The 25,811-nt window shown below is 37.6% G+C and overlaps 1 protein-coding gene and 1 pseudogene across 5 annotated transcripts in view; both read right to left on the bottom strand.

Annotated features, from left to right (window-relative positions):
- The window catches only part of EDA (ectodysplasin A), a 458,277-nt gene that overhangs the window by 323,996 nt on the left and 108,470 nt on the right, over positions 1-25,811 (bottom strand). The gene's annotated exons all lie outside the window — the stretch shown is intronic.
- Positions 1,063-5,251, bottom strand: LOC109254592 (chromobox protein homolog 3-like; annotated as a pseudogene).

Here is a 25,811-nt window from a genome sequence, read left to right on the forward strand (position 1 = left end):
AAATGGATTCTGATATGGCTGCTTTTAAATTGTTCTGTTTAAATTGTTTACAATATATTTAAATTGTCCAATTAATTACAAAATTTGAAAAGTTAAGGCTTCAGGAAAAATTTCAATTTAACTTTAAGTGATTCATTTCCTAGGTTGCTGAAAATGACAGCATCCAGAAACATGGGCTTAGCCATAATTATGAAATGCTGTTTTTGTTTTGGTGAATGTCCAAAAAAAAGGAAAGGAAAGGAAACCATTTACGTTTGTATTTTTATGTATACACACAAAAACAACCACAAATAAGCAAAAACCCAGATGGCCCTTAGGCATATGGGAGTAAAACACAAATTCTTTTTTTATTTAATGTTTATTTATTTTTGAGACAGAGTGCGAGTGGGGGAGGGGCAGTGAGAATGAGAGACACAGAATAAGAAACAGGCTCCAGGCTCTGAGCTGTCAGCACAGAGCCCTACGCAGGGCTCAAACTCATGAACTGTGAGATCATGACCTGGGATGCAGTCAGATGCTCAAATGACTGAGCCACCCAGGTGCCCCGTAAAACACAAATTCTGATTGAGTAATGACTCTAAACATTTTCCCATGGTCTCAAATATTCTTTTCTGATGAAGGAATCAACTACAGAAAACTTTCATTGTTTCAAAGTAACCAGAGATATAGACTGGAAAACAACAACAACTCCTCCAATACTACTTCAAATTGAACCTATCAAAGTTGATTTTTGTTAGAATATTATTTCTTCACACTAATAAATCAAAAAACCAAAACCCAGGAGCACCTTAGTGGCTCAGTAGGTTAAGCATCCAACTTTGGCTCAGGTCATGATCTCTCCTCTGTCCACAAATTTGAGACCCACTTTGAGCTCTGTGCTGACAGCTCAGAACTTGGAGCCTCCTTTGGATTCTGTTATCTCCCTCTCTCTCTGCCCCATCCCCACTAGCACTCTTGTTGTCTCTCTCTCTCTCTCAAAAATACATAAACATAAAAAAAACCCAAAACCCAGATTATATATATATATATATATATATATATATATATATATATATATATATATATAAAGTTATTGAGCATCATCTTCTAAACAAAAATGCCACCTTAGTCTGTCCTCATAAAAAGCAATTACAATTTGAGGACATTTGATGTTTGCCTCTTTTGCCAGCACCATGTCTACCTCATCTCTTTCCATTTCATGAGAAACATTAATTCTCCACTGCTGCCTGTGGCACCAATTATTCATTCAGGATTTATCAGCAGCATCTTTTTTCTCCTTTGATTTGCTATCATCAGATTGTCAGATACAGATTTTCTTTTCGTACAATCTTTTTCTTTGTCAGTTTTTTGAAAATTAAGGAAATACTTAAATTAATTCTGGACAATCTAAATTTTTTTCAGGTTCCCAAGTATTGCCAGCATTTGTAAATCCCTTTCACTTAAGGAAATACTCCACCTTCCCATTCACTACATATCATTTCAGTACATTTCAGTACTTTTCTTCAGGCTCTGCCTCTTACTTTTTTTCTCTTCTCATTCTATTTCTTTCCCAATTTTTGCAATGTAGTTTTATTGGAGGCCATTTTTTATTGCAGGCTTGAAGAGCATTTATTCACTGCCTCTGAGCAGTTCTGGGTCCCTGGTTTGCAGCATCTCCCCCTTTATTTATTTTTTAATGGACCTTTTGTCCAGCAAAGACTTAATTTTTTTTAAGTAATTAAATGTGTAAATATTTTATTTTATTGCATCTTCATTTTGAGATGTAATTAGAAAGATTTCTCCCCATACACAGATTATAGAAGAATCTACCCATATTTTCTTCTAATTCTTCTGTTGCTTCAAGATTTGCATTTAGATCTCTGACCGATTTGGACTCTGTGGTATCTTTTCCCAAGTGGCTATTTTGGTTATTTATCAACGTATAACAAACTACCCCCAAACTTAGTGGCTTAAAATAATACCCACTTTATTAGCTTCCATAGCTATGTATGAAGATTTGACTCAGCTGAGCAGTTCTGCAAATCTTGCCTCTGGTTCTCTTGTATAGTTGCAGTACTTGGTGGCTGGGGCTGGAGTTCTGTAAAGGCTTGATTTAAATGCTGGGAAGGTGGGGCATCTCTCTTTCTGCATGTAGTTCCAGGTCCTCTTCTCTCCAAGTGGCTTCTCCATTTAGTCTTTTCTTCCTTTTTCTTTTCTTTTTTAAACAGCTTTTATTGTGATTGGCTTCATATACCATAAAATTCACCTATTTATAGTTCATACATTTCAGTACAATCATAGATTTGTACAGTCATCACCACAATCTAATTTGTAAGTACTTTTAACATCCCAGAAAGAAACCCTTCACTCATTAGCAAGTCATTCCTCATTTTTGCTGCAACCCTCATCCCTGTTCCTGCCTTAATTACTGATCTACTTTTCTGTCTGTATGAAATGGTCTATTCTGGATATTTCATAAAGGAATAATACACTACTTAGTCTTTTTGACTAGTGTCTTTTACTTAGCATAATGTTTCAAGATTCATCCATGTTGTAGCATGTATCAGAATTTCATTCCCTTTTATAAACAAATAATAATCCATTGTATGGTGACATCACAATTTGTTTACCCAGTCATCTGTTGCTGAACACTTAGGTTGTTTCCACTTTTTGGCTATCATGAATTATGCTTCTATGAAATTCTTTGTAAAGTTTTTGTGTGGACATATGTTTTGATTTCTGAAGTATATAACTAAGAGTGGAATTACTGGGTCATCTGTTTAGCCTTTATTTTTTAAATGACATTAAAATTTTTTTGCATCATGATAAGTCTACTCTTTACTCCTCATCTCCTATTACCCTCAATCCCCTACACCCTTCCCTCTGGTAACCATCAGTTTGTTTTCTATAGTAAAGAGTCTGTTTCTTGGTGTGTCTCATTTTCCCTTTACTCATTTATTTCTTAAATTCCATATATGAGTGAGATTATATGGTATTTGTCTTTCTTTGACTTACTTCATTTAGCATTAGTCTCTAGCTCTATCCATATAGTTGCAAATGTAAAGATTTGGTTCATTTCCATTGCTGAATAATATTCCATTGTATATATATATATACCACTTCTTTATCCATTCATCTATCAGTGTACACTTGGACTGCTTCCATAGTTTGGCTATTGTAAATAATGCTACAGTAAACATAGGAGTGCACGTGTCCCTTTGAATTAGTGTTTTTGGGGGCACCTAGTGGCTCAGTTGGTTACACATCTGAAGTTTTGGGTTAGGTCATGATCTCATGGTTCATGGGAATCAACCACAGAGCCTGCTTGGGATTCTCTCACTCCTTATCTTTCTGCCCCTCCCCCACTCATTCTTGCATTCTCTCTCTCTCAAAATAAATAAATAAAAATTAATTAATTAGTGGGGGGTTTTATTGGATGAAATCACAGTAGTGCAATTGCTGGATTGCAGGGAAGTTCTATTTCTCACTTCTTGAGGAAACTCCATACTATATTCCAGAGTGGCTGTACAAGTTTGTGTTCCAACCAACAGTGCACAGGGTTCCTTTTTCTCCACATTGTCGTTTCTTGTGATTTTGATTTTAGCCATTCTGACAGGCATGAGGTGATATCTAATTGTAATTTTAATTTGTATTTCACTGATGGTGAATGATGTTGAGCATCTTTTCATGTGTCTGTTGGCCATCTGTATGTTTTCTTTGAAGAAATGTCTATTCATGTCTTATGCCCATTTTGTAATTGGATTATTTGTGTTTTGGATGTCAACTTTCATCAGTTCTTTATATATTTTGGATATGAACATTTTATTAAACACGTCATTTGCAAATATCTGCTCCCAGCCAGTAGCTTCATTTTAGTTCTGTTCAATGTTTCCTTTGCTGTGCAGAAGCTTTTTTCTTAATCTTGATGTAGTCCCAATAGTTTATTTTTGCTTTTATTTCCCTTGCCCCAGGAGACATATCTAGAAAAATGTTGCTACTGCCAATATCAGAGAGATTACTATCTGTGTTCTCTTCAAGGATTTTTATGATTACGGGTCTCACATTTAGGTCCTTACTCTATTTTGAGTTTATGTTTGTATGTGGTCCAACTTCATTCTTTTGCATGTGGCTATTCAATTTTCCCAACATTCTTTGTTGAAGAGACTGTCTTTTTTCCATTGGATATTCATTCCTCATTAATGAAGATTAATTGACCATATAATTGTGGGTTCATTTGTGGGTTTTCTATTCTGTTTCATTTATCTATGTGTCTATTTTTGTGCCAGCAGCATACTGCTTTGGTTACTACAACTTTGTAATATAACTTGAAACCCAGAATCCTGATGTCTCCAGCTTTTGTTTTCTTTTTTAATTGTTTAATTTTCCCAGGCTTGATCTCATGACCCTGGGCCATGACCTAAGCTGAAATCAAGAATCAGACATTCAACCAACTGAGCCACCCAAGTGCTCCCAGCTTTGCTTTTCTTTTTCAATGTTGATTTGGCTATTTGAGGTCTTTACAAATTTTATGGTTGCTTATTCTATCTCAGTTAAAAATTCTGCTGGTATTTTGATATGGATTAAATTAAATGTACAGATTGCTTTGGGGAGTACAGACATTTTAACAATATCTGTTCTTCCAATCCAGGAGTATAGATGGAATGTCTTTCCATTTCTTTGTGTTATATTCAATTTTTTCATCAGGGTTTTATACTGTTCAGAGTACAGGTCTTTCACCTCTTTAGTTAGGTTTATCCCTAGGTATTTTATTGTTTTCGGTATAATTGTAAATGGGACTGCTGTCTTAATTTCTCTTTCTGTTGCTTCATTATTGGTATAGGAATGCAGCAGATGTCTGTACATTGATTTTATATCTTGCAACTTTACTGAAGTCATTTATCAGTTTAGTCGTTTTTTGGTAGAGTCTTTTGGGTTTTCTATATATAATCACATGTCAAATGCATATATACTTCTTTTTACCAACTTGTATGCCTTTTATTGCTTTATGTTGTCTTATTACTGTGGCTAGGACTTCAAGTATGATGTTGAAGAAAAGTGGTGAGAGTGGACATTCCTGTATTGTTCATGACCTTAGAGTAAAGGCTCTCAGTTTTTACCCCTTGAGTATAATGTTGTCTGTTTTTTTTTAACGTTTATTTATTTTTGAGAGACAGAGAGAGACAAAGCATAAGCAGGGGAGGGGCAGAGAGAGAAGGAGACACAGAATCCGAAGCAGGTTCCAGGCTCTGAGCTGTCAGCACAGAGCCCGACAGCTCAGAGCCCGATGAGGGGCTCAAACCCTGAACCTTGAGATCATGACCTGAGCCGAAGTTGGAGGCTTAACTGACTCAGCCACCCAGGAACACCTCTTGTCTGTTTTTCATATAAGGCCTTTATTATGTTGAAATACATTCCCTCTAGACCTACTTTGCAGGGGGCTTTAATTATGCATGGATGTTATGCTTTGTCAAATGCTTTTTCTGCATCTATTGAAGTGATCATAAGATTTTCATCTTTTCTCTTATTGATGTGACATATCACGTTGGTTTTTTGTGAATACTGAAGCACACTTGCATCCTGGGAAGAAATCCCACTTAATCTTATTGTATGATTTTTTAAATATGTTGTTGGATTCAGTGCTAATATTTTGTTGAGGCGTTTGCATCTATATCTGTGACTTAAAGGACTTAAAGGATCTTACAGGGGCACCTGGGTGGCTCAGTAGCTTAAGGGTCCAACTTCTCTCAGGTCATGATCTCACAGTTCATGAGTTTGAGCCCCAAGACAGGATCTGTGCTGACAGCTCAGAGCCTGGAGCCTGCTTTGGATTCTGTGCCTCCCTCTCTCTCTGCCCCTTACCTGCTCACACACTCTCTCTCTCTCTCTCTCTCTCAAAACTAAATAAAAATTTTAAAAATTAAAAAAAAGGATCATGAAAAATTTCATTCCCGGGGCCCCTTAAAAATAAAGGATTCATCTTTCTAGAAAGGTTTAAGTAGAGTTAAGACTAGAAGGAGGAAGATGGATGAGACCTCTCTAAACCCATGTAGCCCTATAACTCTAAAAAGGGCCTTAACTCTGTGAACTCCACAGATGGAATAAGATAAATGTGCCACTTATAATTATTATCCTGATCCATCCAGAGATGCTGACTTTTGCCATTTGATGCTCACAAAGCACCACTCAGTATAATATACAAAGAATGCCATTATGTCTTTTGGATGGGAATACTTGAGATAAAATGGGAGGAAGGAGAAAATGTTTTGGTTAAAGAAAAAATTATGTATAGCAATAAAAACTTTGAGGTCACTTCTTCAAGAGAAAAATAAATTATCAAAGTTTTTTTTACTTCACCCTTTCTCATTACAGAAGTGATAGCTCCATCTCTTCCAAGAAAGAAAGAAAGAAAGAAACAAAGTAACAAAGAAAGAAAGAAAGAAGAAAAAGAAACCTCTAGAGAGTGGAATTGTTTTTTAATGGACACATTGGGAGTTATATTTAGCTTTGGTAAAATGGTGATTTTCAGGGACTAATATTCTATTAGACCTAATGTCAGCATGGCATTGTTTCTATTGCTTGTATACAGTTCAACGTTCTTACAGAATCTAGGGATTCTTCACCTATCTCCAGGCCTTAAGAGGTCTACATTAGTTCCTGTCTTGTAGCCAGAAAAAGACTAATCAAGTCATAACAGGCACCCCTGGTCCTACTTCAAAGCGACTCTAAACCTGTGTCTCAACTCCCAGTAAGTTGCTTTTATTTTTTGTCCTGCCTACTCTACCCAATGACCCAGTATTTAGGGCCAGTCTTATATTTATTGATAATCCTCCTATCCAAGTGCTTGTTTATTTTATGTTATTTAACAAACACTAATATGGATGTTGTTTTAAGCATTTTATAAATATCAATACATCTAATCATCAACACAACCTTATAAGGGAAGTTCCATTATCTTCACTGCATACATAATAACTTAGGCTTAGAGAAGGTTAATTGACCCAAAATAATGCTGCAAGTAAATGGTGGAACAGAGCTTTGAATCCAGGCATCTCAAGAATCCATGCCTTTAGCTACTATACTATGCTGTCTTCACAAAGGAGACAGTCAAATAATGGTTGTTGGTTTATCAATTACCCTAAAGATCCTCTGCTTTTTTTTTTTTATTAATTTTTTTTAACATTTATTTATTTTTGAGACAGAGAGAGACAGAGCATGAACGGGGGAGGGGCAGAGAGAGAGGGAGACACAGAATCTGAAACGGGCTCCAGGCTCTGAGCCATCAGCACAGAGCCCAACGCGGGGCTCGAACTCACGGACCGCGAGATCATGACCTGAGCCGAAGTCGGCCGCTTAGCCGACTGAGCCACCCAGGCGCCCCGCTCTGCTTTTTTTTTAATGTAATAGTATCAAAACTGTAATTCCTTAAAGGCAACCAGCATAACCAATGATAACACTTACAAGTATCACATGACAGGCCTTTTTAGCACAGTCCTTAGTAATATATAACTTTGCATACCCCTGGAGATGGGCAGATACAGAACTTTGCAAATCATCTTATTTCTCTGCCTTTACCTAATCAACTCTTTTGTAAACAGAAGACTGTGTTTTTCATTTCCAAAGATTTTTCTATTATAAGCTTAACAGGTGTTTCTATGGAGCTCAGTAGCCTGAGGGCTAAAATTAAAATATTTGAATCACAATGAAGGCAAAAGGAGACATCAAACTCCCCCCCACCAACCCCACTCAAATACTGAATCTCCAAGCTTTCCAATTCTTTCTTGTACCACCTAAATGCTCCCCCCAACACAGGCATGGGCTAAGGAACTTCCTACCATCAGTCTCCTCCAAGGGGCTTTCATCCTCCTATATTTGCCCTCCTTACTGGCATGGTAGCTGTTGACGTGACTGCTGTTAGTCTATCAATTCCTAGTCTCTGTCAGTCTCATTTGGGCTTCTACTTTTCAAAATCACTGTCTCACCTGTTAATCCTGACGACCACCTTTCCAACACCTATTTTGAGTTCCCCAAAATACTAAAACTAGAAAGACAGGAAAGCCTTAATTTTTTCCTTTCCTCTATCTCCATATCCAATCTATCAGCAAGCCCTGTTGACTCTATCTTCAAATTATAACTCAAATCCTCCCACTTCTCTCATTCTCCATCCTTATCATCTTAAACTAAGACCACATACATTATCTCTCCCTAGGACAAAAATAGTTGCCTCCTTGATGAGGGAAGTCAAGGCAAGCTGACAGGGCACAAACACCTCCCCCCCACACACACACAAACAACCAGGGGGGATATGCTTGACATTCCTCCACACTCCTGGCTGCCCAAAAACAAAGAAAAGGGGAAAAACAAATGGTTAACCCTTAGAGATCAAAGTCCTGCAGGAACTAAGTCTCCATCACCTCTCCATAGTGCTGTGGGAACAAAGGCAGAAGGAAATGACACAGAAAACTAAATTTCCTTATAACCTGCAGCCCATTGACAAATACTTGAGGCTGGCAGAGTAAAATGTTTCTCTAGAACTCCCTACTGTCTTAATGCTAATGCTTTGCTAGAGGGAAACCACCTTAGCTTGACAATAGCTAGGCCTCCAGTATCCTGTGAGTTTTCTTTAGCATGTGAAAATCTCCCTGGAAACGTCCCCTGGACTTTACCTCCCCCAATGTCATAGTATATAACCAGTCTCTCCTCAAGGTCCCAGGGAAGCTCTTCCTGACCACAGCTCCTGTCTCCATGTTTCAATAAAATCACCTTTTTTGCATCAAAGACATCTTCAAGAATTCTTTCTTGCCATTGGCTCCAGACTCCACAAACCCCACTGTCACCTCCAAAAACCTCATCCTCCTAAATAGTGTCCTGGCTTCCACTCTTGACTTCCCACAATCCAATGTCCACTCTGTAGACAGTAATCTTTTTAAAGTACAATCTGATCAATCGCATTCCTCCTTAAAATTTTCTGGTGGCCTCCCACTAACCTCAGAACAAATCCAAATTGCTTACGATGGCCTATAAAAGCCACTCTGAATAATCTGGCCTCTGCTGATGTTTCACACTACTCATATTTTCCCTTGGGTTCTAAGAAAGACCAAACTCTTCCTAATCTCAGGACTTTTGAACTCACCTTTTCCTTTACCTGTAGCAGTTGTTCTCTCCTGGCTCTTTGTGTGGCTAGATTTGTCTCCTCGATAAGGCTCAGTTTAAATGTTATCTCCTCCAACATGCCTTCTAACCATCCTATCATAACTATCTTTCTCATCATTATTTATCTTTATTTTATTATGTGGATTCTGTACTTCTTCGTATTGATTACCATCTGACATTTTCTTAACTATTTTTGAAATTTGTTGCCTGTCTCCCCCTTTCTTCATCCAGACGTGGTGCCTCTCTTCAATTTTCTTTCTGGTGGCAAAAGAGGGGAGAGGAACCTCTTCTTTTCCTGTCTGCCTCTCCTTGTCAGACTTAAGACTTTTTTTTCTCTCCTCACTCCACTTTTTTTGCTTCCACTCCAAGCCAGATTTTGTATCCCCAAGACTCCAACTTGTACCCTCGTTTCTGCTCTGAAAAAGAGCATACTGGAAGTCACAAAATATGTCTTGTAGGCTGAAAAGAATTTTAAATCATAAAAGAAGTCTGAAGAAATCCATCCTTTCCCTTATTAAAATTATACCCAAATCTCTTAGAAGACATAATAGGAAGAAAACTAGATACAGGAGAACAGAAGTTCAGGTTGGGAGTGGTGGCTGATCTTCGGAGTACTGAACTGTAATCTCTATGTAGAAAATGTCCCTAAATTACCAACCTTAGAAGATCTGGGTGATTTCACTAATGTAAGAGGACAGTTTCCTTAAAAGGCCCACTTGCAACATTTCCATGACAACCTGAAGCAAACATGCTTCTTGCTTAGTGTTTACATAAAGTAGAGGCAGCTACAATACAAATAATGGGGGAGACAGAGAGAACAAGGGACAAAGAGAATTACAGGGGAGACAGAGAATGAGAGAGAGAGAGAGGATGAGAGACAACAGAAGAAAGAGAATGAAAAAAAAAACAATGACAGAATGAATGGGGAAAGGGAAAGGAAGAGAGGAGTAGATCTTGGTTTTCATAATTTAGCTTCTATGACTGAATGTTTCTGGGGTACTCCATGTTTTGGAACACTGGTAAGTCAATTCCATCAGTGAGGTTGTGAGGTTTCTTCCTTCTTAATGAGCAACGACTACTTTGATGCTCTAAAGCAAAGGGGAGCCAAAATCAAAAGATTTGAGAGATCAATGCCATGTATTTGGGTTTTTTTCTTTTTGATAGCTCTGATTAAAAGTTAATGAAAGACAGGAGGCAGAACCATTAGCTAGGAAGATCACCAATTTTAAATAGCATTAACTAACTCCAAGAACTGCTGATCTATTGGTGCAATGGCTTCTAAACCTTTCCATCAAGTTTTTTCTTTACTCTATTCCCCGCCCCCCATAAAAGACCCCATTTCTGAAAGTTTTAACCTCATAGACAAATGGCATTTATTAATTAATCATTTTTTAGGTTTTATCAATTGAAAACATAGCTACTCAATGGAACTTGTGATCAGTGTGAGATAATGAGTATTATCACAAGCTGACACAATTCAAGGTAAAGCATAGAAACTGAAGATGTTAATCAGAATGTGAGAACTGCTCAAATATCCCCATTCCTGCCCTTCATAGACTCCAGATGAATTACGTGTGATGTAAACAATCCTACATAGCTCTCCAGTGAAACAATAATTAAGTGATGGGAAAACACATTCATTGAAAAATGATCCAGAAGACCCTAGCAGGGAGAAAGAGAAGCTACTCACAGGGTTGGTGCTATGTGGATGCCACTTTAGGCAGAGTGAGAGAGGAAAAAAAGATCATGGACTATAGAGTATGCAGATCTGAGGGCTCACTGCCAAATTCTACAAGAATATACCAGCTTATACACTGAAGCAAGTTATTAGGTTTTAAGTTATTTATACAGAAATAGGGTGATATCATCTATTTTAAAGCACTTTTATGAGGATCAGAAGTATATAAAGCACCTAGCAGCACTATCCTCCCACCCCCCCAACCACAATGACTACAAAGTCTTTTTGCTTAACCTTTTACAATCCTCTTTTCTTGAAGATCACCTGCTGGCTAGTAAAACCCATGTGTGGATACCATTCAGGGGTTGAGTTCATAGCACTTCTTTAGCTTCTTGCATTCTTTCATCAAAATCTTATCTAACACAAGACCTTTAATTACTTTGTTTCCCCTGTTAACCTTTGGGGTACAAAGACATGCTGGAGTATCTTTATGACATTGACTTTAAGAGTTCATGAAGTAGAGGCATGCATTAGATAGCTATGCTATGACCAAAAATTCCAGTAATAATTCCAAGTCTTATGGGAAGCACAGGACTTCAGAGTAAGACATCCAGGACCAGAATTCTATATCTACTCCCAGCTTGCTATGCAATCTTGGAAAAGATACTTCATCTTTTTGAGCCTCAGGTTCCTCCTTAGTAAAATTGGAATATAATACCAATTCCAAATGTTTCTATAAGAAGTAAATGAGATAATGCATGTAAAAGGTATAGCACAACGCCTGGCACACAGACATTGAACAACACATTGTCAGTTTTATTAGAATACCACCTTGATATGGTGAAGAGCATTACAGTAAAGCACCAAATGCACTGTTCGCCCGACACAATATGTCACACATACATGGAAGGTTTGAGGGCTCAAAATAGAGTATTAAAGTCAACAGGAGACATCTACTTGCTTTCTTCATCAGATAGTATGAATACCACATTATTTGTGCCCAGATAAGTAATTAAACTTATTTTTCTTTAATGTTTATTTCTGTGAGATTGAGAGACAGACTGAATATGAGAAGGTGAGGGGCAGAGAGAGAGGGACACACAGAATCCAAAGCAGGCTCCAGGCTCCAAGCTGTCAGCATAGAGCCTGCCGTGGAGCTTGAACTCATGAACCATGAGATCATGACCCAAGCTTAAGTCAAATGCTTAACCAACTGAGCCACCCAGGCACCCCTTAACTTCTAACACAAAAACAAGATTCTGGGGGTGCCTGGATGGCTCAGTCGGTTAAGCATCCGACTTTGGCTCAGGTCATGATCTCATGGATTCTGAGCTCAAGCCCCCCCATTGGGCAATCTGTTGTCTGTGCAAAGCCTGCTTCGGATCCTCTGTCCCCCTCTTTCTCTGTTCCTGCTTGTGCTCTCTCTCTCAAAAATAAATAAATATTAAAAAAAGAAGATTCTGGGAATATTATATAACAGTCTCTAAACCTGGTGTCTCATAAAATGTCTCCATCTCAATGCAAACTAGCACGGCCACTCTAGAAAACAGTATGGAGGTTTCTCAAAAAGTTAAAAATAGAACTACTCTATGAACCAGCAATTGCACTACTAGATATTTACCCAAAGAATACAAAAATACTAATTCAAAGCGATATATGCACCTTGATGTTTATAGCAGCATTATCCACAATAACCAAAATATGGTAATAGCCCAAATGTCCACCAACAGGTGAATACATAAAGAAGATGTGGTATTTACTGCTAGGAATTTGCCCAAGGAATACAGGAGTGCTGATGCATAGGAACACATGTACCCCAATGTTTATAGCAGCACTATCAACAATAGCCAAATTATGTAAAAAGCCTAAATGTCCATCAACTGATGAATGGATAAAGAAGATGTGGTTTATATATACAATGGAATACCACTTGGCAATAAGAATGAAATCTGGCCATTTGCAGCAACATGGATGGAACTGGAAGGTATTATGCTAAGTGAAATAAATCAGTAAGAGAAAGACAGATACCATATGTTTTCAGTCATACGTGGATCCTGAGAAACTTAACAGAAGACTGTGGGGGGAGGGGAAGGGGAAAAAAAAAGTTACAGAGAGGGAGGGAGGCAAACCATAAGAGACTCTTGGATACTGAGAACAAACTGAGGGTTGATGGGGGTTGGGGGAGAGGGAAAAGTGGGTGGTGGGCATTGAGGAGGGCACTTGTTGGGATGAGCACTGGGTGTTGTATGGAAACCAATGTCAATAAATTATATTAAAAAAAGAAGATGTGGTATTTATATACAATGGAATATTACTCAGCCATAAAAAATAAGGAAATCTTACTATTTAATAAGTCAGTCAGAGAAAGGCTGACATGAATTCACTCATGTTTTGTTAGGAAATGAAACAAATGAACAAAGGGAAAAAGTAGAGAGGGGGGAAAACCAAGAAACATATTCTTAACTACAGAAAACAAACAGATGGTTACCAGAGAGGAGGTAGGTGGAGGGATGGGTTAAATAGGTGATGGAGATTAAGGAGTACACTTGTTGTGATGAGCACTGGGTGTTGTATGGAAGTGTTGAATCACTTGTACACCTGAAACTAATAGTGCACTGTATGTTAACTAACTGGAATTTAAAATAAAAACTTAAAAAAAAAAAGTCTCCATCTCATATAGCATAAAGTTCAAGTCCACTGATTTCAGACCAGATGGAAATACAACACATTTCCAAAATTAGCCACCTTAACTATTTCCAGATCTTCATAAAATAGAAATAGGCCATGGATATTCTGCAAATGCTTGGGTTTTGAACATATCCACCTACTCTTGGGTTAATTACCCAAAGACTGTGGTCAGTTAACACTATCATTGTTATATATCAATTTTTTTAATCACATAATTTTAGAGATTTACTAGCAACATTTTCACTTGGATTGTGGTGAAAGAAGGCATTAGAAATAGAAAAGACAAGTAATATCATGGTGTGACACCAAAAGTACTTAATGGAAGTCAGAAACTGACTTATTATATAGTATGAGCCCAGGGAATCAGCTCTACAGACCTAATGCTGCTCTTGTGCAAACTAAGTGAATCAACATAGGTGTTCTCTAACATCTCAAAGAGTCTGCCATCTTAAGTTTGTATATTAATACAAATAAATGAGTTTATACACATAAAATTCCAGCTGCTGTATTGTGTCTAATATTTAATTACAAATACTAGGTATTTTGATCTAGTCCTCTTCTATATCCCTTCCACAAGTAATGCCTTAGGCAATTTCCCCAGTGATATATTGGAAATGAAGATAGTAGTAGTAATAGCAATAGTAGTGAAAACTTATTTCAACTTCCTACTGGCCATATCCTGTCATAAACACTTAACAAGCAATAACTCACTTAATACAATCCTAGAAGGAAGATACTCTTATTATCTCTCCTTTGTAGAAGAGGAAGATGAGGCACAGAAAAGTGAAGTGAACTGCCTTAAACAGCCAGAAACAAAACCCAGAATTGTGGTTCTTAATCACTGTGCAAAAAGGAAGTAGCAGAAGAACATTGGAATGGGAATTCTACTTCCAGCCAAGATGGAATAAAAGGGACCAGATATATTGTACTTCCTTAAATGACTAGAAAACCAGGGGGGGAGTGTAAAACAACCTTTCTCAGATATCAGACAAGTAACACAGGACTGTGATCTCCCCCTGCTAAAAGGAAAATAAAAAAGGTAAGTGCAACATTGCCCCAGTTTACTGTATGGAGGCAGTTTCCATGACATGGTGCTAGGAGAGGGAATTCAAAAAGAGATCAGGGAATTGAAGAGACAGAGAATAGAGTTCAGAATGGCCAATGTGGTTTGAAATTGTTGAGGAGAGTGAAGGACAAAAGGGAGCTATATAGAGAGTATGAGCTCCAAAGACCTACAAAGATGTCTCTTTGAGTCTCTGGCTGATTATGGAATCTATATATGCATGAGAGAAGCTCATGAAAGCTACTGAAGCTACTGAAATCTGAGATGAGACAGGAACGATGAAATGATGAGAAAGGAATAGAATGACTTACAGGATAGTGGCATGAAGAGCTTGGCAGACTTTAAACCCAGTAAAGAACCATAATTAGTTAAAATTATAAAAAAGTAACAACCACTAAAGTTCTTTGGAAATTTTCCTAAGGACACACAGCAAACCAACAAACATTTCATCAAGAAAATGCACTAAATTTTGGTAAGAACAATGACAGTCTGTTGCTTTTAAGACATGATCCATTCCCTGCCCCTACCTGACAGTCCCCCAATTCAGTGTGACAGAAGCCACATGGGCAGTTGCAGCCAACTACCTGGGATATTTCCCCCTCAACTCAAAACCTAGGATTACAATCTCACATGGGGTATACCAGCATACCCACATTAATCACCCCCAACCCTGTGTTTCAGAAGCTCTAATCTGATTGGGCATGGCTGAAAGGACTTAGGACCCCTTTCCTCTACTCAGCTACCACTCATGGGGCAGGCATGACAGGCCAAGAATACTGGGCCTCAAATGCCCTCACCTCAGCTTGCTTATAAGATGAGGTTCCATACCAAGACAGTAAAGTCAAGAAATCTAGAAGCTACCACCTCCACCCAGAACACTGTGAATAAACTAGGGATATAACTGAGAAGCAGGTCACTGTCTTAACATCTAGCTCTTGAGTAAAGGAATAGATGTTTTCCCAGCAGAACAGGAAGGCCCTAAGAATGGAGAACTCCAGAACTCTCCCCAAGGTAACTGATTTTATTTTGAACAGAGCATGAGGAAGTTCAAACCACAGAGTGCTATGAAAAACAGTGGAGATTTCGCTGGTAAGCACTTAAGAAAGGACTGGTTGGCCCATGATAGCAAAACCATACATCAGCTAGAAGCTGAAAAGAGAGAACCAAGAAAAGATGTAGCTAAGAAGAGGCTTCCCAGGGTCATAATATATCTCAAATACTGGTCTCAAAACTACCCCTGCAAAAGGACCTGAATTTAATTAGATCAGATGGAACAATTTATGCCCCAGGACATTGTCAAAACAATACAACAACCAGATGGCAATTAATGCTGATTGTACCAATAGAGACAGACAACACAGACTAGAAAAAGACAAACAAATAGATTTTTCTAAAACCACTGCCATCCCAAGGTGACTATCCACACACCAAACCTTATTCCCTGTGAGGAGACATCAGAGGCTTTATACTTTGAGGGAAATAGATTTTAATGAACTAGTACAGCTAAGTCACTAAGCAAATCAACAACAGACAACAAGAAGCCCAGGAGGTGGGGGGGGGGAGGGCTGTAATCAGTATTCATGTTTCTACAATTATTTATCTAAAATGTTCAATTTTCAACAACAAAAAAATACAAGATATGCAAAGAAACAGGAAAGTGTGACTCACACGGGAAAAAATAGGAAACAGAAACTGTCCTCAAGAATGATCAGATATTAGACTTTGCAAATAAAAATTTCAAAGCAGATAGTGTAAATATGTTTAAAGAACTAAAGGAAACCATGGCTAAAGTAATAAAGGAAGCTATCATAACAATGTCACATCTAATATAGAAGCTAAATACACAGAATTTTAAAAACCCAATGGAAATTCTAGAGTTTAAAATAATTGAAGTGAAAAATTCACTAGAGGTGTTACATATAGATTTTACATATAGAAGAGTGAAATCAGTGAAATGAATTCAGGAAAGACTAGGAAGTGGTACAATCCAAAGAACAGAGAAGATGAACCAAAATGAACAGAGCCTCAGAGCAATCAATGCAGGACTCCATTAAATAAGCCATCATATATGTAATATAGTAATAGAATGAGAGAGATAGAAAAAAATATTAGAAACAACAATGGCCAAAAAACTCCCCAAATTTGGTGAAAAACATTAACCTACACATACAAGAAGTTTAATAAACTTCAAGTAAGATAAAGGTAGAGATACACACCCAGGCAAATAATAGCAAAATACTGAAAGACAAAAAACGAAAATCCTGAAAGCAGCAAGAGGAAAACAAGTCATCACAAAGGAGGGAACCCGCTAAGTTTAACAGAGAATTCCTACCACAGACAATGGAGGTTGAATAGCAGTGGGATATTTTTTAAATATTGAACCAAAAATGGTCAACCATGAATCTTCTATCCAGAAACACTATTCTCACAAATGAAGGTAAAATAAAGACATTTCCAGGAAAACAAAGACAGAGAATTTGTTGTTAGCAAATCAGCCGCACGAGAAATGCTAAAAGAAGTTATTCAGGCTGAAAGAGGGTGACCCTGATGTTAATTTGATCCTACAATAAAAAACACAGAGCACTGGTAAAGGTTATTCGATAAATGTAAAAGGCAGTGAAATGTGTATTTTTCTCATTTCGTTTAATTAATTTGTATGAAAATATACATTTTATGGAATTGTTGGGCATTTAATATATAGAAATATAATAAGTTTGGCAATAACAGCACCAGGAAAGTGGGTGAGAAGAAGCTGTACTGAAGTAAGGGAACGACATCATATGGGAACGAAACTATAGGAAAAAATGAAGCAAATAAGTACAGTAATAGAAAGACTAATATGATCAACTCTATAAATATATACTTGCATTTATTCTCTTAGCTTCTTTAAAACTATAAATGATATAAGATAGTAAATATACTAACGTATTGTTGGATGTGTATCATATATAGATATATAAGAAACAATAATAGCACAAAAAGGGGAGGCAGGGTAGAACTATACACAGGTAAGAGGTCTATCTCTGACAATAATTAAATTGGTAAAAATATGAACTACATTATGATATATTAAGATATAATGGTGAGCTCAAGCAACAACAAGGAAAGTAAAAATATAGTAGAGGGGTGCCTGGGTGGCTCAGTCGGTTAAGCCTCCGACTTCAGCTCAGGTCACGATCTCACGGTCCGTGAGTTCAAGCCCCGCATCGGGCTCTGGGCTGATGGCTCAGAGCCTGGAGCCTGCTTCCGATTCTGTGTCTCCCTCTCTCTCTGCCCCTCCCCCGTTCATGCTCTGTCTCTCTCTGTCTCAAAAATAAATAAACGTTAAAAAAAATTTAATAAAAAAAATAAAAATATAGTAGAAAAATCATAAAAATAATTAAAGTATTATGGTAGAAAATATTCATTTAATGAAAAGAAAGCATATAAATACAAACAGAGGGGGAAAAGACACAAAACAGAAAACCAAAAGTAAAGTAACAGGCATAAATTCAACTACATCAATAACAACATTAAATATGATTTAAACAATCAAATAAAAAGTGAGATTGGGGGCACCTGGGTGGTTCAGTCAGTTAAGTGTCTGACTTTGGCTCAGGTCATGATCTCACAGTGTGGGTTCGAGCCCTGCATCGGGCTCTGTGTTGACAGCTCAGAGCCTGGAGCCTGCTTTGGATTCTGTGTCTCCCTCTGTCTCTGCTCCTCCCCACTCGCACTCTGTCTCTCTCTCTCTCTCAAAAATAAATAAACATTAAAAAAAATTTTTTTTTTTAAAGTGAGAGATTGTCATACTCTATTGAAAAATAAGATCGGGGGCGCCTGGATGGTTTAGTCGGTTAAGCATCCCACTTTGGCTCATGTAATGATCTCATGGTTTGTGAGTTTAAGCCCTGCATCGGGCTCCACACTGATAGTGCAGAACCTGCTTGGGATTCCCGACCCCCACCCCACCGGCCTCTGCCCCACCTCTCACTTGCACACACACACTCTCTCTCAAAATAAATATGTAAACATTTGTTTAAAAAGCTTTAAAAATAAGATTCAATTACATGCTGTCTACAGGACATTTACTTTAGATTCAAAGATCTAAATTGGGTGAAAGTAAAGAATGGAAAAGATAAATGATGCAAACAGCAACTATAAGAAAGTTGGAGTGGCTATACTAATATCAAACAAAATAGACTTAAAAAAATTATAAAAGATAAACAGGGACATTGTATAATGATAAAAAGGTCAATCTGTCAGGAAGGTCATACCAATCATAAACCATATATGCACCTAACAACAGAACTCCAGAATACATGAAGGAAAATCTGACAGAATTGAAGGGGAAAATAGGCCTTTCAACAATAATAGCTGATGCCTTCAATATCCCACCTTCAACAATGACTAAAACAATTAGGCAGATCAACAAAGATATAGAGGCCTTGAACAAAACTATAAACCAAATACATGTAACAGACATAGATAGATGACTCCATCCCAAAACAGCAGAATACACATTCTTCTCAAATGTACATGGAACATTTAGACAACATTCCAGGCCATAAAACAAGTCTCAATAATTTCTTTAAGTTTTTTTTAAAGTTTTTACTTATTTTTGACAGAGAGAGAGAGAGAGAGGGAGGGAGGGAGGGAGGGAGGGAGAGAGAGAGAGAGAGAGAGAAAGGACATGATGGGGGGGGAGCAGAGAGAGAAAGGGAGACACAGAATCTGAAGAAGGCTTCAGGCTCTGGGCTGTCAGCACAGAGCCCAACGTGGGGCTGGAACCCATAAACCGTGAGATCATGACCTGGGCTGAAGTCGGATGCTTAACTGACTGAGCCACCCAGGTGCCCCATCAATAATTTTTGTTTATTTTTCTGAGAGAAAGAGAGGGACAGAGAGCACAAGTGTAGGAGGGGCAAGAGAGAGAGAGAGAGAGAGGGTGAGAGAGAATCTGAAGCAGGGTCTGTGCTATCAGGGCAAACCCCAATGTGGGGAATGAAACCATGAGTAGTGAGATCATGACTCTGGGCTGAAATCAAGAGCCAAATGCTCAACAAAATGAGCCACCCAGGCACCCCAAGCCTCAATAAATTTAAAGACACAAATCATGCAAATAATCTTCTCTGACTACAGTGTAATGAAATTAGATATTAATAGAAATAAATTTGGGAAATACATAAATATATGGAAAATAAACAATAGATTTTTAAATAATCCATGGGTCGATGGAGAAATCACAGTGCAAATTACAAAATATTTTGGGCGCCTGGGTGGCTCAGTCAGTTAAGTGTCCGACTTCGGCTCAGGTTGTGATCTCACAGCTGGCGAGTTCAAGCCCCATGTCGGGCTCTACACTGACAGCTTGGAGCCTGCTTCAGATTCTGTGTCTCCCTCTCTCTCTTCCCCTCTCCTGCTCAAGCTCTGTCTCCCTCTCCTTCAAAAATAAATAAACATTAAAAATTTTTTTCACTCAAAAAAAGAAATTGCAAAGTATTTTGATATGTATACAAATGAAGACATAACATATCAAATTTATGGGATGCAGCTAAAACAATACTTAGAAATTTATAGCTGTGTCTACGTTAAAAAAAAGTCGATCTCAAATCAGTAATCTATCTTAATACACTAGAAAAAGAAGAGCAAATTAAACCCAAAGCAAGCAGAAGAAAGGAAATAATAAAGATTAGAATGGAGATTACTCGAGACACTTAGGTGGCTTAAGTTGGTTAAACGTCTGACTCCTGATTTTGACTGAAGTCATGATCTCACGATTCGTTGAGTTCCAGCCCTGCATCAGGCTCTGTACTGACAGCATGGAGCAAGCTTGGGATTCTCTCTCTCCGTCTCTCTGCCCCTCCCCTGCTCTCTCTCTCAAAGTAAATAAATAAATACAAATGTTTAGAATGAAAATTAATCAAATAGTGAATGGAAAAATAATATGGAAAATCAATAAAACCATAAGTTGGTTATTTGAAAATAATACAAAATTGAGAAACTTTTAGCTAAACTGACAAAGCAAAACAGAGATAGTAATTGAATTAGTAGAATCAGGAAAGAAATGGACGACATCACTACTGACTTTACGGAAATAAAAAAATAGAATGTTTAGAGATTAAAAATATGATATCTATAATGAAAAGTATATTGAGGGGCGCTTGGGTGGCTTGGTCGGTTAAGTGTCCGACTTCGGCTCAGGTCATGATCTCACGGTCCGTGAGTTCGAGCCCCGCGTCGGGCTCTGTGCTGACAGCTCAGAGCCTGGAGCCTGTTTCAGATTCTGTGTCTCCCTCTCTCTCTGCCCCTCCCCTTTTCATGCTCTGTCTCTCTGTCTCAAAAATAAATAAACGTTAAAAAAAAAAAAAAAGAAAAGTATACTGAATGGGATTAATAATAGATTATACACTGGAGAAAAAGATAAGTAAACTTGAACACTAAGGAATAGAAGTCATACCAAATAAATCACCTAGAGCAAAAGGACTAAAAATTTTTTAAATGAACAGATCATCCCAAAACAGATAAGGGTGAAAAAATAATAATGGCCCAAATTTGTCAGTTTATTAAAGATGATAAGCCTGAAAATTAAAGGTCAACAAATCTCAATCAAGTTAAACACAAACAGAACCACATAAGGTGCCCATAATTTGATTCCTTTAAACTAGTACTAAAAAAAAAAAAATCCTGAAATTCAAATTAAAGGCATATTACATAGAGGGACAAAGGTAAGAATGATCACAGACATCTCATCAGAAACTACTCCATTTAGAATACAGTGGAGTGACATCTCTAAAGTAATGACAGAAAATCTGTCAACCTGGAATTTTTTACCCAGTGAAGTTGTCTTTCAAAATTGAGCACTAAATAAAGACTTTTTCAGGCAAACAAAAGCTGAAAGAATTAATGAGCAGCAGACCTACATTAAAAACACATTAAATGAAGCTCTTCAGGCAGAAGAAAAATTATTCCAGAAGCCAACTTTGATTTATATAAATAAAGGGTGCCATAAATGCTAAATATAAAAGCACTTTTGTCATTTTAAAAATCTCCTTAAAAGATTAATGACTGTTTAAAGTAAAAATAATAACAATGCATCTTGTGGTTTATAGCATGAATGGAAGTAAAACGAATATATGGCAACAATAGCACAAAGGATGGAAAAGGCAAAATAAAGGTATACTTTTATATTAAAAAATATATTTATATTAAAAAAATTCAATTATTCCTAAAGAAGGCAAGAATAGAGAGGAAGAAAACAAACAAACAGCAAATGGAACAAATAAAATCCAAATACCAAAATGGTAAATTTAAACCCAAACATAACCATAATTATATTAAATGAAAATTATCTAAATATTCAAATTAAAAGCCATGTATTATCACATTGGATTTAAAAAGCACAAGAAAACTCTTTATTGTTTATAAGAAAGGTACTTAAAATATAAATGTGCAGATACTTTACAAGTCAAAGGACAAATTTCAGTTCTGGCCAAGATAGAGTAATCCCACTACAGCTTGTCTCTTCTTCTGATAAACAACTAAAAACGAACAAAAATCAAGTACCTTAAGATTGAAAAAGTAATCAAAAGCAGATAGATTTTGTTAAATGTTTTTTTAATGATTATTTATTTTTGAGAGAGAGACACAGACTGAATATGAGCAGGGGAAGGGCAGGGAGAGACTGAGACACAGAATCCGAAGCAGGCTCCAGGTTCTGAGCTGTCAGCACAGAGCCCGACATGGGGCTTGAACCCATGAGACAAGACATGAGATCATGATCTGAGCAGAAGTCAGGTGCTCAACTGACTGAGCCACTCAGGTACCCCAAAAGCAGGTAGATTTTTAAAGGGAGTTAAAACTCAGAAAAGGTGCCTGCAACAAGGTGGATATTTTATATATTTTTTTCTCTTGCAGATTTTTCCTGACAGTGGATCCCAGTTGCAGAGCTATACAGCAGTATACTGGCATGATTCTGTGAAAATCTGAATAGAAACCTCATGTTACTAGGTAGAGTAACCATACAAGGGACTACTACAACCCAAAGAATGAGATGTAATTCTGTTGGGTTTTGTGTTCTCTAGCAGCTTTGCCCAGTCATGGAGCTGTTTGCCAGTGATGGCTGTGTAAGCAACCAAAAATCCAAGAGATACAATTTCTGGCCAGAGGAACCAGGGAAGGGGACACTATGGCCTCACAAGTGGGCTCTGCAAGGAAATTCTGTATAGGAGAGAGCTAGAGAAAAAGATCTCCTAATCCTGTAAATGCATTCACACAAGTCCCGGGCTCATTCCAAAGCTGAACAAGTGCAGGAAAGACCCAAAAGATAACAAAGGGCAGGAGGAATGAACTAAGATTTAAACTACAACCCAGCACTCAAACACCTGAGTGGCACATGCACAGAACAGAAATAAAACAGTAACCTAATGACTTGGAACTGAACTAAAATTAGAATCTCCATCCACAGAAGGTAGGATTGAACTTGTGGTCCAACCCTAACTTGGTTGAATATCTTTAAAAAATTTTCTCTACAGGATTATAATGTAACTCATGGTTACATGAGTAACCATGACATAACTTTCACAATGCCCAGGATATACTCCAAAATTACTCAAGATACAAAGAACCAGGAAAATGTGACAAATTCTCAAGAAAAAAACAATCGACAGATGCCTTATATGACCTAGATGTTGTAATTATCAAACACTTCAAAGCAGCTTATGGCAAACACCCTAAGAAGATTTCTTGCTTCCTGGTAGCCATGGCTTTGTGTACTCCTCTCCCCTTGAATGCAGGCAGGATATATGACTTGCTTCCAAGCAATAGAAAATACAAAGATGATGGGATATCACTCCCCTAATTAGATTATATTACATGATAAAGGTGATGAGATATCACTTCAGTGATTATGTCATGTTCTATAAGGCTCTGTCTTAGCAGACTCCAAAGAGAGATTCTTTGCTGGTCTTGAAGATGCAAGCTGCTATAGCTGCTATAATGTAAACTGCCTATGGAGAGGGTCATGTAGGAGGGCATTATAGGCTTCAAGGAACTGAATTCTGCCAACAACCATGAAAGCTTGGAAGAGGACCCCAAGCTCCAGATAAGAATGAAGCTCAGGTGACATTTTGATTACAGCCTTGTGAGACACTGGTCAACTAGGCCACGGACAGACTTCACAAAAACTGAGAGATAATAAATGTATGTGTTTTACACTGCTGACCATGTGGTGATTTATTGTACAGCAATAGAAAATGAATACACAGCTATTAAAAGTATGCCCCATGCAGGGGTACCTGGGTGGCTCAGTTGGGTAAGTGACCGACTTCAGCTCAGGTCATGATCTCACAGTTTGTGAGTTCGAACCCCGCGTTGGGCTCCGTGCTGACAGCTCAGAGCCTGGAACCTGCCACGGATTCTGTGTCTCCCCTTCTCTCTACCCCTTCCCTGCTCATGCTCTGTGTCTCTCTGTCTCTCAATAATAAATAAACGTTAAAAAAAAATTAAAAAGTATGCCCCATGCAGTAACACACTTTAAATGAATGGAAAGACAGTAGTTTCGGCAGAAAAAAAATGAATCTATAAAAAAATGCAAATTTTATTATTTTTTAATTTTTTTTAACATTTATTTATCTTTGAGACAGAGAGATACAGAGCATGAATGGGGAAGGGTCAGAGAGAGAGAGGGAGACACAGAATCTTAAACAGTTTCCAGGCTCTGCGCTGTCAGCACAGAGCCCGACGCGGGGCTCGAACTCACGGACTGCGCGATCATGCCCTGAGCTGAAGTCGGATGCGTAACCGACTGAGCCACCCAGGCGCCCCAAAAATGCAAATATTAGAAATAAATAAGATCTCAAATTTTTTTTTTAACGTTTATTTATTTTTGAGACAGAGAGAGACAGAGCATGAACAGGGGAGGGTCAGAGAGAGGGAGACGCGGAATCTGAAACAGGCTCCAGGCTCAGAGCTGTCAGCACAGAGCCCGATGCGGGGCTCGAACCCACTGACTGTGAGATCATGACCTGAGCCGAAGTCGGACGCTTAACCGACCGAGCCACCCAGGTGCCCCTAGATCTCAAAATTTTTTAAGAACATGACTTGATGAGCTCAAAGTATAATGTAAATTATAGAACAATTAATGAAATTTAAGAGAGATCAACAGAAATTATCAAGAGTAACAGAAGTATTGAAAAAATATTAATAAATGCTCAGATACTTATGGAACAACATCAAAAATTCTAACATTATGTGGCACCTGGGTGGTTCAATCAGTTAAGCCTCTGACTTTGGCTCAGGTCATGATTTCACAGTTCGTGGGTTCAAGCCCCACATTGGGCTCTGTGCTGACAGCTCAGAGCCTGGAGCCTGCTTCAGATTCTGTATCTCCCTCTCTGCCCCTCCCCAGCTTGTGCTCTGTCTCTCTCTCTCTCTCTCAAAAATGAATAAATATTAACAAATTAAAAAATTCTAACATGTCATTGGAATGCCAGAAGAAAAGAAAAAATTGGGTATAAAATATATTTGAAGAAATAATGATTAAAAACTTCTCAAATTTGGTGAAAGTCATGTTTATAAGATTCAAGAGGCTCAGCTGACCCCAGATATAATAAACTCAAAGGAAGCTGTGTCTACGTACATCATAACTAAAGTACTGAAAACCAAAGATTTTTTTTAAATATTGAAATCAGGGTTTTTTAAATTACTGTTGTACATTAGGTGAACAAAGATTCAAAGAACCATGGATTTCTCAAGCAAAACAAAACAAAACAAAAAACCATGGGGGTCATAAAACAGTAGAAAAGCATATTTAAAGTGCTAAATATAGTGTATACCAAGACTTCTATATACAGTGAAATAATCTTCAGAAATAAGGGTGAAATAAAGACATTTTCAGATGAAGGAAAACTATGAGAATTCATCACCAGCTGATCTTCTCTAAAGGAAACTCTTCCCAAGTGAAGGGATATCACAGGGAAAATTAGATCTTTAAGAATGATGGAAGAGTGACAGAAACAGTAAATATATGGTAAATATTAAAAATTACACTCAAATTCTTTAAAATCTGTATGACTAATGGAAGCAAAGCCCATGATATCATATGTAGAATTTTCAATGTACGTAGATATGTACATATATAAATACATATATACATATACATATACACATGTACATATATCAATAATAAAGGTAAGTGGAGCAGGGTAAACAGATACATACAATTGTAAGGCATCTATATTTTGCTTGATATAGTGCACTATTAACTCAAAGCAG

The sequence above is a fragment of the Panthera pardus genome, unplaced genomic scaffold, assembly GCF_024362965.1.
Source record: "Panthera pardus isolate Hobbes unplaced genomic scaffold, ASM2436296v1 HiC_scaffold_27, whole genome shotgun sequence".
NCBI classification, from domain to species: Eukaryota; Metazoa; Chordata; class Mammalia; order Carnivora; family Felidae; genus Panthera; species Panthera pardus.